General features: G+C 37.5%; 1 protein-coding gene across 2 annotated transcripts in view; it reads right to left on the reverse strand.

The window, feature by feature from the left end:
* Nucleotides 1-15,007, reverse strand: part of PLCE1 (phospholipase C epsilon 1) — a 149,507-nt gene that overhangs the window by 133,504 nt on the left and 996 nt on the right. The window lies entirely within an intron of this gene.

Below are 15,007 nucleotides of genomic sequence, written 5' to 3' on the forward strand. Positions count from 1 at the left end.
TCTACATTGTTTCAGAGATTTCCACAACACCATGATCTTACGTTATATGCAACTTTGAAAAATAACTAGAGGGAAAAGATATATACGGAAATCATAGAGCTGCTAATACAGTTCTGGTAATTCACTACTGTCCTTAAAAGTGTTTGCAGCTCTAAAACGCTTAATAGGAAATTTCTATAAAGCTGGAGCGTGCACAGCAATGCAGCTTTGATGTAGGCTGATGTATAGTATTACAGAACATTCTAATATACCCATATTACCTAGCTCATGGGCCTTGCTTCAGGGGCGTCACTGTCACGAGTGCCCTTACTGACAAATACAAGTAGTGAACAAGTAGTTCCCGGGTTACATACGAGATAAGGACTGTAGGTTTGATCATAAGTTGAATTTGTATGTAAGTTGGAACGGGTACATTATTTTAACAGATGCAATTACGACAGATGTTTGTCTCAATATATTATTAGGCAGCATGGTGTCAGTTACTATAAAAAAACCTCACTGTGAGAGTTTGTCTGGGTCATTAAAGAGTTACAAGAGGTTGCAGAACAGTTCAGTCCTTAGGATCACCCACCAACCTCAGCTGTGTTTAGCAAAAGATTTATTCATCAAGTCATACAAACCAACACCCCCCCCCCCCCCCCGTCAAGCCTCTATCCTGAACACGTTTGTGTCTAGGAGTCGTCCATATGTTGGATATCCTTAACACAGGTGTTCTCCCCAGCCCCTTTCAAGTGGGTGCAGCACCTGGCACTTCAGTAATTTCAGTGAACACCCAGCTGAAAAGTTGGGTTACAATACTAGGGCACTGGACAGTTGGGGCATACAAAAAAAATGTAACACTAAAATGTACTAGTGGATGGGCTTTAGAAAGTTGGAACAAAGTATAGGGGGCGGCAGAAATCTGACAGAATGATTGGGGTTACTAAATTCCTTTGGCAACTAGGAACACTAAATTTATCACATGTTGCCCCATCCACTTTTTTGACCATCTGATCAACCCCTTCTGACTGTGCATTTGTTAATATCAACAGTGGTTCATAAAGTTTGGTAATAATGTTTAAATATATTTAAAAAATAGCAATAGCATTTTACTAATTTTAATTGTCAAAATATTTTCCCTTACAGACTTCCAATTAAGGCTAACAGTGCCTGTTTAACACACTTTGGGCAGGCGTAGAGTATGAAATGTTCTGAAGACTGTAGTGAATACAGGTATACAGAAAGTGTCTGCAAAAAGGCTGCACAGTGGTGTACGGAATGAAGATGCACCGCACACCACTGTGAGAAACGGGCAATTGTTTCTCACAATATTTTAACAAACTAAATGCCTTTCAGTTAGCGTTTACAACTACTTTATATTTTCAGCAAAAGGTCTGTGATAAATAAAAAACAAACATACACAAGGTGTACATGAAAACACCTTTGCAGCTGCAGTAAATTTAAACCCAGACACTGCCTAGAGGAAAGAGGAAGAGGCTTCTCTGATCACCACTCTGCCTGCCAAAAACAACACATGGAGGAAAAGTGGTTCTGTCTCATTCTGCAGCTCCATGGCTAAGGCAGTTATTTCCGTTTTGGATGGGGAAAAGTTAATTTCCACAAGTAAAACTGTGACTAATTGTTATCATAACAAGTTTTATCATAAAACCATTTCTTTCCACACTGCATCAATTTCCTCTGAATATTAATTCCAGTCCAGGGAGCTTCAGACTGCTGTCTAGTCATTATAAAATGAACCTAATGATTCATTTATTATTTAATCTGACCATGAACACAAAAGTGTGTATTTAAATCTGAACTTCAGGCACATTTTAAAAAACCAAAAAATAGTGCAAATTTGTTATCCTTTACAAATAATAAAATGCATTTTACACACAACTATAAGTAACTAAATTTGTTCTGATATTACCCTGCTGAAAGGCATCACTAGGAACACATCACACACCTTATGTCCTGACAGGAAACATACTTAAGCCCTGGGCAGACGTCAGACACCCATTAGATTTTGGTAGTTGGGAAAGATTTTTTTATGATCATCTCCAGTAACAGGACAGCGTTGTTCTGTTCTATGGAGAAGGAAAGGGGGAAGACGAATATGTGGTTCCCTGCTCGGATCAAACTATGGTGGTCAGCCCCACTTGATCTTTCCTCAATCTGCTAGGACAGATTGATGAACTATGTCGGGGAACCACTGTACTGCAACTTTCCTCCCAAGATTATCACAACAATCATCTAGCATGTGTACATAGCTTTACAGGAGGTGATGATTTATAACGGAGTTGCTTTATTGTCAATCAGCAGGCTGTGGGCAGGAAGAAACACAACTGTATTCCTCATTCCAGTTTACCTATGTGTATTTTCACTGTGTATTAACTGAAGCTGTGTGGAGTCATAACAATTTTTTATTAGAGCATCTGTGCAAAGAAATACTCTTTCATGTCTAATAATTATAAAGAAGAAAAAAACAAATTCATATGCTTGTTATGAACATGCCCTTACATATGGAAACCTGAAAAATAAAAAACACAGCCGAAGTGAAAACAGAGAAAATCAGTTGAAGGAATAGCATCTCAAGAACAGCAGCAGATGTTCCAAATCCTAACATACAAAAACTATTTCATTATCATCACTTCTATGCCCTGTGATATGACATCTATTTGTACATGCATTTGTGTGATGAGATCCAAGCCACAGATACAGCTAAAATAAGAACCTAATACCATACTTCTGCCCTCACTGATAAAACTCATTTTCTCAACCTTATGTTTGATATGCACCTAGGATTATGATAGTGAAAAAAAGAAACATAATTCTGGCCTGATGTATTTGTCAGGTCAGCATCTGCTACATCTTGCTGCTCAAATCCAATAGTCTCTTTTCGTTAATCCTGTAAATCCATATGCCTGAGGAATAGGAAACACATCACTATTAATTATAGACTACCACTGACAATAGAATAAGCTAACTGAAAACTGCAAGGTAAAAGGTTAATTAGACTGAAAACTAATATTTCCTTCTTGTGGCTACTGACAAATTCAATCACAAGCTGGCTTCTTGTATCTCTTAGGGACTTGGGAGATAATCAGAATTCTCAGCCTCATCCAACTTCTGTGACCACTATAAATCCACCACTTCATGCTCCGAGGGAACTCCCACAAGGCATGAAGACTAAAATTAGGAAATGAGGTACAGCTGCAAGAGGGCAAAGCATTTATTATAACTTTGTAGGAGATTGTAGGGACACAAACAACTATGTGAAAATCTTGTCAACAGTGTCCAATAAGGGAAGCTGGATACGTGATGCAGACAAAGCAAACAGGTGAACTTAGCTGATCAAGCTGATTATCTTTTGTCATTGTTTCCAGTGACAGTAGAAAGAAAATAATGTTGTACACACTTATCTATGGAGGGAAGGATGAGGCATCTCACAGCATCCTCCCAATAGGAAAAACAGCCGTCATCCTCAATTGGCGACTTGCAACCAGGCAAATCGCTATATGATGTTGGGACTGCCGTCTCAGTCAACAATTATTCAGAATGTGTACATTCTTTAGACGTCAGTCCTTGTAACAGCTTAAATTTACACTTCCTTAGTTTCCCTAGTTATCCTTTTACTATTGGGAGAGATACCCAATACTTCAAGCCATTACCAAGCTGCTTATTTCCTTTCTTCCCATGTGACATATGGGGGCTTGATAACTAGCCTTTAGAGCCCACAATGCTGGTAAATGAAAGCAGGGAGACGGTTCTCAAACATGTGTCAACTCCAGTTAGGGTTAATATAAAGCCTAAATAAGGTGTTTCTCAAACATAACAGCAGGAGAGCAAAGGGATAACCTGCTAAATAGAGTTTGCTTTAAGGCTTACTATTGCAAAAAAAAAATACTGTATTCTCCCTACTGTTAGTGATTAATACCTGTAATAACAGTATTCTGTATACATACTCTTTTTTACTTTTTCAATTTCCTTTATTTATATTTTTCCTTTCATGTACATGTAGGATTGGATATTTTTCAAAACTGACAGTAACAGGGATTGGGGCCCTATAACACTGCCAAATGAGCTTTCTATGGTCAGCTTTTAGTCAGATGAATTTAAAAAAAAAGTGTAGCTGGTTAGGAGGAATGTAGCCACCTTTGCACAACAGCACCTATGTAGAGGGAAAAATTGCATAAAATAATAGATTTAGACAAATTTTATTGAAATAAATTAAAGTCGAACTCCAACTAAAGCTATGTACACACTTCCAATAACTATCGTTGGTAAAAGAACGACCAACGATCCTGCACGATATCTTTGAACGATCGTATAGCACCGATCCTGTACATGAAGATAACGACACGATCATTGAACAATATTGTACACATGATAGATGCAATCGTGCACCAGAGAAAGTGAATAGTGTGTACGAACGATCGGGTCAAACGAACGACATTCACCACACTGTTCCCTTGTCCCTCTGTGCAATATGCCCTTCAAAGTGTTCTCAAGGAAGACGAAAGTAGCTCTTGCTTGCCCTTAAACAAGAGATAATGAAAAAAAAATTAGAAGGAGAGAGAGAGGGCGCGAGAGAGCGGGTGTGTGTGAGCGAGAGAGAGAGCGAGAGAGAGACAATTATTGGATAATTATTGGACGTGTCTACGCAGCTTAACACATCTGCAGTTACAGCAACACTAGAAATTAGAGACATTTTTCCTTAGAATAAATGTTTTTAACTTAACAAATAAAGGCTGGCCATTGTAAGCACTTTTGTCAGTGATAAATGGTTTGCCTCAATCTTCTATTTGTTGTGAACAGTTTGACCTGTTAAAGGAGGTTGAACAATAACAGACATTTACTGGTAAGATCTACAGATACAAAGGGAGTACTGACAAATTAAACTGCGGTGTGAATACTATAACAGACTGCATCAAATATGTTAGATCCTTTATTTTGCTTACAGGTCCACTTTAAATTTCAAATAGTTTGTAGTTCACCTAAAGAGTATCTAAGACTTCGTGCCCAATGTTATAAAACAATCACTATTTCAATTCTGTCTTCTTCATGACAAAGGCTAAATATATAAATTACTCCTCAGAGATAAAAAAGTATCTAAAAAGAAGTCTATACAAGGTATTTTCTGCATCTCTGGAAGAGATAACTAAACACTTAATAATATATGTGATAATTTTTATATTTTAACAGGTCAAAGGAGATGAAATAAAAAAAAGTCCATTGTTAGGTTTTAGATCGTTCAGTTAAAATTACTGGTCCATTTAGGTTACCCTTTACACAGGATCAAAACAGAATAAACTGTTCTGGAACCAGGTCAGAAATGGTATTTTACACGACGTCTGATTGATAGGACAGATTTAAAATGAAATGTGAAGTCAGCTGCATGCCTTTCATGCTTAACTGCAACTCATTTCAGATTCTTTGGGTCTGATTTATTAAAGATCTCCCAGGCTGGAGAAAATACACTTCCATCGGCGAAGCTGAGTGATCTAGCAAACCTGGAATGTATTTCTTAAAATGTCATTTGACATTTGTTAGCAAATGTTTTCAATTCCAGGTTTGCTGGATCACCCAGGTTCACTGATGAAAGTGTATCCTCTCCAGCCATGGCGAGCTTTATAAATCAGGTCTTTTGTGTGATAATAACTACATGAGCTACTTACTGATATTTCTCAAGGAATATCTTGTGGAGAACTCCTTACTAGAAATATATGATAACTGGTACTTTATTTTACTTTTATGTTAATCCTCATTACAAATTGTATGCTTTTATTGTTTATTATATACATGGGACAACCTGTTGTTGATTCATGTTTACAACCTTGTTGATTCATGTTTATAATCATTCAATCATTCTTGTTGCTATGACTCTGTTTTTGTTCTTGTCTTTTTCACAAAATAAAATAAAAAAAAAAATTAGGACAATGCTGTTCTGTCATATAGACTTTCAATATATTTTTATGTTGTTTTTTACCCTTAAGGTCCTGATAAATTAGATATATGTGGATTACAAAAATAGTGTACCTTACTAAAGCAAGTGTTAGCATACCATCTACTGCATCAATGACAGAATATGATTTAATAAATCCTGTCTGACAGCATGTTGGCACACTGTAACAAATCTTAAATAAATAATCAGGGGTTGTAAATAAATAAAAATAAATTCAGCAACTTGCCAACTTCTCTCTTGTAGCCTTGCCATTATTACTTTCACTTCATTTATATGCTTGTTTGTTTTTGTCATACTTGTCAACTTGACCTATTCTCTTGTGAGCATAAATGATGCACAAACCAAAACAAAAGCGTGATTTTTACTGATAAAATAGCGATTACATGTAAAAGTAACAAACATTTTTGTTTATTTTACAAGCATAACGGACATTACATTAGAAAAAAAACAAATCAGTGGTGTGGATGTAAAATATCTAAATCACATTGCCAGTGTGGCGAGGAAAGAAGGATTCACAAAACTCCCTTACATAAATAAGTGTGCTCATTCTTGAAATAAGCTTCAGTGCAGCGGTTGGGAATGAAGAGCAAGGTGTTGGCACAGTGGTGGAGAAGATATTAGTGTTGGGGAAGGCGGGTGTAGAAAAGAGCTGTGGTGTTTTGGCAGTGAATGCAGAAAAGTGGCAATGTTGTGGTGGTCATGAGTGCAGAAGAAGGTATTGGTGATGTACTGTGCGTGCAATAAAGCATATTGGACATTTATCACTATGGGGAGACCATATAGCAGCAGTATTCTTATAGTAAGTAGCTCAATACCAGTGCTGTGCAGCAGCCCTCTCCCCCCTAACTCATGCAGTATGACCAATTATCCCCATCCCTGCCCCACATTGGCAGGTCCTACATTTAAAACTATGGTTCAGTCTGTCAAATATTACTTTGCTTCTGTGTCCTGCAGTGCCATAGGGGCAGGAACCACAGTGCTGAGACAGAAACCAGGGATCCAACACTTCCAGAAATATGCCAGGTGAAAATGATGTTCTTTGTTCCTTTTTTGTTTTTGAAACTTTAAAAAAAAACTTGCAACTATATAAACAGTTATTTTGGGATTTATTAATTGAATAAAAAACTAGAATTATAAAGTGTGTGCCAAACTCAGACAAGTCAAGAGAAGAATAAAGTTCACCATCCTAATTAAAATATTAAACATTTCAGAATCTAATATGAACAGAATTAACCTAAACCTAACCAGAATTAATTTCCTTTAACAGATCAAAAGTGAGCAAATAAGAGAAGTTATTTACATAGACTTTAAAGGAACCACTGTGATAAGTGACTACTGAGCTAAAATCACAAAAACGGTATTCTTCTGTGTACAGCCCCAATTAGCTGGGTTATTGGACAAGAAGAAGACAGAAGTTGGCACTCGGTTAGCGAGTAGAAAAGTCTCTTGAATATCACAATTAATGATACAGTTGGATATGAATAGTGATAATCCAATCCCATAGGGTACTGTGCCAAATAGTTCATTTTCATTTATCTGTCACTTCAAATATATTTTTGCTTAAATACATTTGTCAACTGTACTGAAAGCGCTTACTTGTAATCTGAATTTTAGGTCAGTCTCAGATTTTACTTTTTTTCAGAATATTTGATTTTCTAAAAAATGTGCTTTTGTAATTTTCTGCATTCTGGTTAGAGAATGCCCATCATTTCCTGTGTTTAATTGGACGGGTGACAATGAAAAAAAAAAAAACAAACCTATGGATTTTACAGGCTGAGATTACTGAAATGGACAGAATGACAGACAGATCATAAGATTACTGATAGTACAGATGTTGCTTTTATTTAGCCATTATTTCAGCCATGGGATGTTGCGTCTGATATAGGCAGTTTTGTCCAAAAAATGAATGTAAATCAATAAATCCAAGTTTTTTAAAACAATATTTTTTTTTGTACAGGTGGTAAAGTATTTTGTACTTTTTAGTTGGTTATATTGGTGCATTTGCAGCTAAATAATCTTTTTGGCTTGATTGCTTGCCACTACTAGATGGTACTGTGTGTCCTCAAGTATCACAAACAACTTGTCTCTGACAGCTGTCAAACTTGCCACACATTCAGCTCTAGGACATGTCACTAGGTGTCACACAAGTAAAAAACCGAGATAATTTTTGAGGACAGAAACAGAATTTTGAGGACAAAAAATGATCAGTTTATACTCGAGTATAGATGTACCCTAAATATGACACCTGCAGGCAGTAAGTATGTAATCAGAAATATTCACACAATATTTTATATTTACCCAAATAAAACTTTATTTGTAGATTATACTTCTGAATATAACAGCTGAAAAAAATCTCTAATCCATTTAAAGTGAACAAATCCTTAAGTATCACATACAAAATATGCATACAGACTATCCTACTGCTAAATTATGATGCTTTCAGAAATAGAAAAGGTCATACCATTGCAAAAATTCGGACATAAATAACCCCATATTAGGATGGCTACATGTATGTATGTATCCCATTTAAGTTAGTAACTGGCAGTACCAGGATAAAAACAATAAATCTGGAAAACAGATAAAGGCATTTTGCTGTCTTTGCACCTAGGTTTTTAGAGATCAAAAAATACATTAGACAACTCCCTTTTCTGTTTTCAACTACACGGTAACGTATGTACCCACAGTACTGAGTGTCAGCAATTTCCACAAACTGCTGGGAGCAGCAAGGGGTTATCACAGCTACAATACCAGGCCAGTTAGTCACATCACCCATTGTGAAGACTACAAAGTCCAAAAAGAGAAGCAGATGCGTTAAAGGCTGCAAAAAAAAAAAAAAAAAAAAAAACAAATGCTAAAAAAACTAGACAATTTATTCAAACATGGATGCATAAAAGTGAGAATATGCAAATACCATATCATTAACCTGTTTAAACGAGAATGGGGCATTGCAAAGCTTCCCAGTGCTTCACATGAGTACTAGCTACAGAGGGCCTCAAAAGTTGCATGGTCCATATCACAATATCCAATAATAAGAAGACTTAATTGGATTATTTAAAAAATAAAATCAAAAGGTTGCAGAAACGGTGATTAAGCAGCATTATCAAACAACTAGTACCATGTTCTCGTTTTTCATTTTTTTTTTTTTGTGTTCTAAGACCTTTCTCTCTCATATCTAGAGGAATCTGTTTGGACAAAAACCCTGGGGGTCCCTGCACCAGAACCCAGGTGTGTCAAACTACATCATCTCTGTATCTATTTCTCTCAAAATAAACTACATTTAGGGCTCTGACTCATTCATTTATGTATATGCTATTAGCTCTGTAAACAACAAGTGTTTTCATTAAACAGGTAGTGTAGTTCAAAGAAGATCTCCCCTTTCTGCCTGTGAACTTTCACAAACAATTGCAACAGTTTTAAATATTATTCAAACAGTGGGTACAGAGAAACTTGGTATCAAGCACATTTTGATATGAAAAATTCATAGATGACTCAATAACTGCAAGATAGTTAGGCTACGTACACAGGTCAGATGATTCTCGTCTATTGTCCGGATGACAGACGAGGAAGGATTGTAATGAAAGTGAAGTGGAGAGAGCGCAGTGGGGTGCCCTCCATCGTTCAGTCTTTTATCATTGGAAAGCCCAAGGCCGTAAAGTAGCAACAAACTGCACACCATAACATTCTACCAGTATGCTTTGGAGAGAGTATCTCACCTGAAATGCTGTTACTGTGAACAAGAAATTGCAAAAAGTCCTACTTTGAAAATAAGCGATAAGCAACAATATCCCTTGTTCAATAACTAATCTTACATGCCTGATCGTCACCCATATATCAAATTACCCAGAGCTGCACATGCACAGTTAAGCTTTTTTTATTCCAGGGATACCTGGCAATCACAGCTTCCTTCCCACTTGCTGGGCAAGTTAGCCTAGGAAGACCAGAGAAGATAGCGGCAGCCATGACAGAACTGGGACCAGGGAGTATTGAATTGGTTGAGTTCGGCTTTACACATCAAAGTCAGATCTTTGGCTGAATTTGTTGGACCAGACAGTCCTAGACAAACTAGCAGTCATTTAAAGTCTAAACCACTTGTAGATTATAAAAAATTTTTCCAGAAATTGCATGACTCCCAGTCATCCACATATAGATACAAAAACAATAATTGTGCCAAACTTAGGTATAAAATAAAATCTTTGGTAGCAAAATTGGTTCAATAAAACAGGTTCCACTTGTTTGCTTTTAAAGAGGCACTAATCATTGGCACCTTTTTCTAGTTCAATGGATGTGAAGTGGTAGTAAACAGGGGGTGTAAAAATCTGCAATCTGCTTTGATTTACATAGGGGAATTATACACCATGTCCATTTTGCAATTCATATGGTGTACACACACACCGACACATCATAAAGCAGAAAAAAAGAGGAACCTGGAAGAACTTTACTAGGTAAGTACATTTTTCCTACAGACTTAATCTTCAAGCAAAAGTCAGGCAATGACATAGTGAAAAAAGATCACAAATCATTGACCCAAAGCTATTAAGCAACATAGTTATCTTAAAAAAAGAAATTGCAGCTTCTATCTGAAACCTCTCACACATCCACTTTTTCGAGCTGATATATTCCTTTTAAACATCAAAGTTTCTCCATGGAGGAACAGCAATAAAGAACAGCAAACCCCCACTGATCGAGTCAGAGAGAAGCCAGAAACAGCAGTTTTTTTTTCAATGTGAACAAAGTGAAGCAAAATTCAGCTTTCACTGCCATGACCACAAAAAAAAATCCAAATGGTTGCTTTGTATTGCAGCACATGATTATTGCTCTTTGGACTCTAACATAGTACTGCAATACTCTAATATTTGTAATAAAATATTAGTGGGTCATTTATATATCATATTTATATTAGGCAAGCACAGGAATTTATAGCATGACAGTCATTGCATGATAGGCCGGCACAGGACTTTATAGCATGACAGTCATGAGTTGCCAACCCAAACAGTACTGGGAATCTAAAAAGGTACTGGACTTGTTTACCTAATTCTAGTAACCTGAGAGAGTAAGTACAAATATAAGGGAAAGTCCGATACAACACTTGAGTTCTGCTCCGAGATGTTTGTTTAAAAAAAACACAACTTCACAGCTACAAACAAACAAAATGTTTGATGTTTTAGATACAAAGCATGTTTTCTAGATACCATGGAAGCTAGAGTACAGTAAACACAAACCTACAGATCAGAACTTCACTTGACATTTAATCCTAGAGACACACAATGCCATATACATGTTACATCAGACCCTACAAGCCATAGTATAATCACTGCTATTGGCATTTCAGTAATACATTCACTGATGATGGAATAGTATGTAGAAAAACCCACAGTCCCAAGCACAAGAACAAATTGTTTTATATACATTTCCTAAAAATATAGGATCAACCTGCATGTTTCAGCTCTAGCTAAACCTAGAAAATGAATACTTGGCAACCAACTGTAAAAACTACAGGAATAAAAAAAACGCAACATAAAAGCAAAAATAAACATTGCCAAAATGGATTGCTAAATAGGACAGCTACATTTTGATCTAGCATTCATAAATAAGATTCAGTGCCCCTTTAACCCTCTGAAGACTAAAACTTACTAGTAAGTACAGAAAATTTTCAAGTACAATTCTAGTTTTTGCATGTATATCACTTGATTCAAACAGAAAGAAACACGCAGCGGTTCAACAGCAGTTTCTAAGCCATGTGCCCTGAACAATTGATGTGACCTAGAAACGTGACAAGCTGATTATTAACATCACAGCCAGACAACTGGCATTTTAAAGAACATCAGCAATTATTGCAGCTTATTTGTCTCTCTTCCCTGTTAAGTGTATTAAAAGCATTTATTTTTTCATTTTGGATACAGTGTTAAAGGGATAGATCCTTTGTAAAGTTGTGATCCTAGGTTTTGATTCGCTTATTAAGAAATTTTATTCGGAGCAAAATTACTGCAACAGTGCCCTGTCAAAGCTGCTTTGGTGGGTTCTGGCAAGGTTTGTTACTGGAACGTATAAGTGCCTGTGGTTAAGTCCAGAAGCTGCCAGAACATTGTTTACATTGCGCACCCGACATCCTCTAAGGCAGCACTTCCTGTAAGCTCCAGTAGCCACCTGTGTCCCTATGGCCAGGATATGAACATTCAAGTTTTTTTTCAAATTGTTCATATGCTTCAAATGGGAATGTAAAGCTGGACCCGCTTTTCTTCTGTACTGACATTGATTATCTGATTTCACTGCACACTGTAAAGATCTCACAGTGTGCAAATCAAAATCAGCAACCTAGATAGCACCCACATGAAATAATACCCAGCTAGTGAAAATCATTTACCTATTCCTCTCCAGCCTTAGGGCCCTTTCACACCTGAGGCAGGAAACCATGCTGTTGGCTGCTCCCAGATGCATAGCAAACTGCAAACCATTCTACAGGTAAACACTTTGCACGTGAATGCAGCAGCTTTCCGTACTCTCAATGTGTACTTGATGTGCTCATTTAAACATATAACATATGTACATATAAACAAGCACATAATGTCTTATTTATGTGAAAGGGCTTCAAAAACACCAAAATATACAAAAAAATAAATCTGCATTGGTTAATGTGTTGGGATACTACTGACAATAAATGGCACAACAACCTATTAACATACATAACGTGTTAACAAGTGCTGCAATAACAAGACTGTCAACACGTGTGATCCTGCAAAACAGAGATGTAAACTGGATAAAATTATTGAGAATGCTTGTATTTAAATGAGCCGATGAGGACTTGTATGTAATATGTAAAAAAAATGTCCATAGCCTCAACAAATCACATAATGCTTGCCAATAAAAGTCAGCAATACACCAATTTGTAAGTGATCTGCAGATATGTAAGGGGGATTGGATTAGGTCATAGCATACCAGACCTGAACCTTGCACCTCCCATAGGGCAAGCCTGCTAAAAATCTAAAACAAACAAAGCAAGAGAACATTTCTAAGCAAACCATACTATTTTAGTGGGTAAGGGTTACACTGGAAGAATTTACTCTTACATCCTGTCCCAGAGACAAAACAGAAAGTGAGAGGAAATCTCACACGTCTCCTCCTGACAGACCGTTATCCCTCGGACAAGCGACTCCTTTGAAAGATTTCCGCTCTTCTATTTAAGGGGAAAGGCTAATATTTTGGATTACCTTGCGTTTTTCATTCTTAATGATAATGGTCACAAGAACAGACAGAGGGGTGAATCTTGCCAATGGCCCTACATGAGTACTAACTACTACTATGTATTTAAAAGTTGTGTGATTGCAAACCTGTAAAAATAGGGATGAACCAGGGACAATCCTAATACAAGTGAAGGTGAGAGAGCACAGCAGGGTGCCGATCCATCATTCTCCCCTCTCCATAGAGAAGAACAGTGATGTATATACAGTACTCCTTTATGCATCATGCACTCAGTCCTTGGAAAGGATTGTGAAAGATCCTTTCCAACGACATTTATTGTACATGTGTACATAGCCTTAAACTTCATTCATTGTTCTGTATGCGTTTTATAGTAAATTGAAGTGTCAATGGCAAAAAAGTGAATTGCAGTTAGAAGGCTTTGTTTATTGTATTTTTGGGTATCTGCAACTGTGAAAGTTCTGTAAAAGTTGTTTTGGGATGCATTTCAAAGAAAAAGCAACTTTTTCCAAATTCTTCCTCATCCCTACAACGTTAAAGTGGAACTAAACTAGAGATACTAATCTATCCCTGTTACGTTGCAGGGTGCCGCCATCTTCCTTCTTTTTTTTATCCTTGAGATGGTCTTCGCCATCTTGATTGGCCGTGCCGGGATGATCCAATTCCCACGCAGGTACTCATTTATGTCCGGTATGTGCAAGGGAAGCCAGGATTGTCGGCTTTATCTGGGAACCTGCGTGGGCAGCTCAGCAAAATTCAAGAACCGGGGGGACGATTAAGCAGGTTAGAACAGTTATAGCATAGGAGACATTGCCTGTCCACTCTGCCTGATCATAGATTTTTCAAGCGGGACTTTAGTTCCACCTTTAGGACTGGCTATTAGACAAGCGCTTTCCTAGCACTTCAATACTTAGAAAAGTCAAGAATCCAGCAAGCTATTACATTGTCATTGAAACAAATGGTTGGTTAAGTTGTTGTGCAGCGCAGGGTCTCGTACATGGTCGGCAGCTCCGCCGCTTCTGTAGCCTTAAATGGGTATTTCAGTTTTTGAATGTGGTCAAAAATGTTTGAAAATTCTCCATCTTATGTGCGAAAGCCATGTTAGAAAATCAGTCCTAGTGGGTGTACGGATTTTGTAAACCCTATCTGGTGAGATTGGCGCCCAGTGTTAGTGGCACCACATCTTTCCATGTTGTTCGAGAACACATTTGGTCTTCAGGACGCATATGAGGCCCAGGAATGACGTGAGTAACAACCAATTCTTCCAGCGGCTTTACACATTCATGTACAGGTTGACATTCAAAAATCCGTCAACGATGAGGGGCTGCCGTATTTTCAAAAATTCTGGATTTTTTATGGTTATATATGCTGTATATATCTAAAAGAAAATTACCTGTACAGTCCTTTAATTGGATGCTGAATCCATAATGGGGCTATACAGCAGCAAATAAATGAGAAAGAATGAGCAGGAAAGAAGGTGCAAGCAAGACCCAACAGCTGATTCTGGAGTACAGCGCCATCAAAACAAAATTGGTGCCTCCAGAAAACAGTGTAAATTTGAAAATGCACTCCGAAATCCATGCCAGAAAACTGAAGGAACCTGATTATCAATGGCGGGATTTTTGGAATGTCAACCTTTATCTGTATTGAATATGACAAATTCCTAACCAGTGATGCCCCAGGAGGACAGCCTTACCACAAGCAGAGGGTACGGACATGCCAGGTGGTGGTGACCCCTCGAGCCATTACTGGTTTCCATGGCAACCACTCAACAGAATGGCCCTACTGCCCTGGGGGATGGGGGGAAAGTGCAGAATGGCCCGAGGGGATGGGGGGAAAGTGCAGAATGGCCCTAGGGAATGGGGGGAA

The sequence above is a fragment of the Pyxicephalus adspersus genome, chromosome 10 (assembly GCF_032062135.1).
Source record: "Pyxicephalus adspersus chromosome 10, UCB_Pads_2.0, whole genome shotgun sequence".
Taxonomy (NCBI): Eukaryota; Metazoa; Chordata; class Amphibia; order Anura; family Pyxicephalidae; genus Pyxicephalus; species Pyxicephalus adspersus.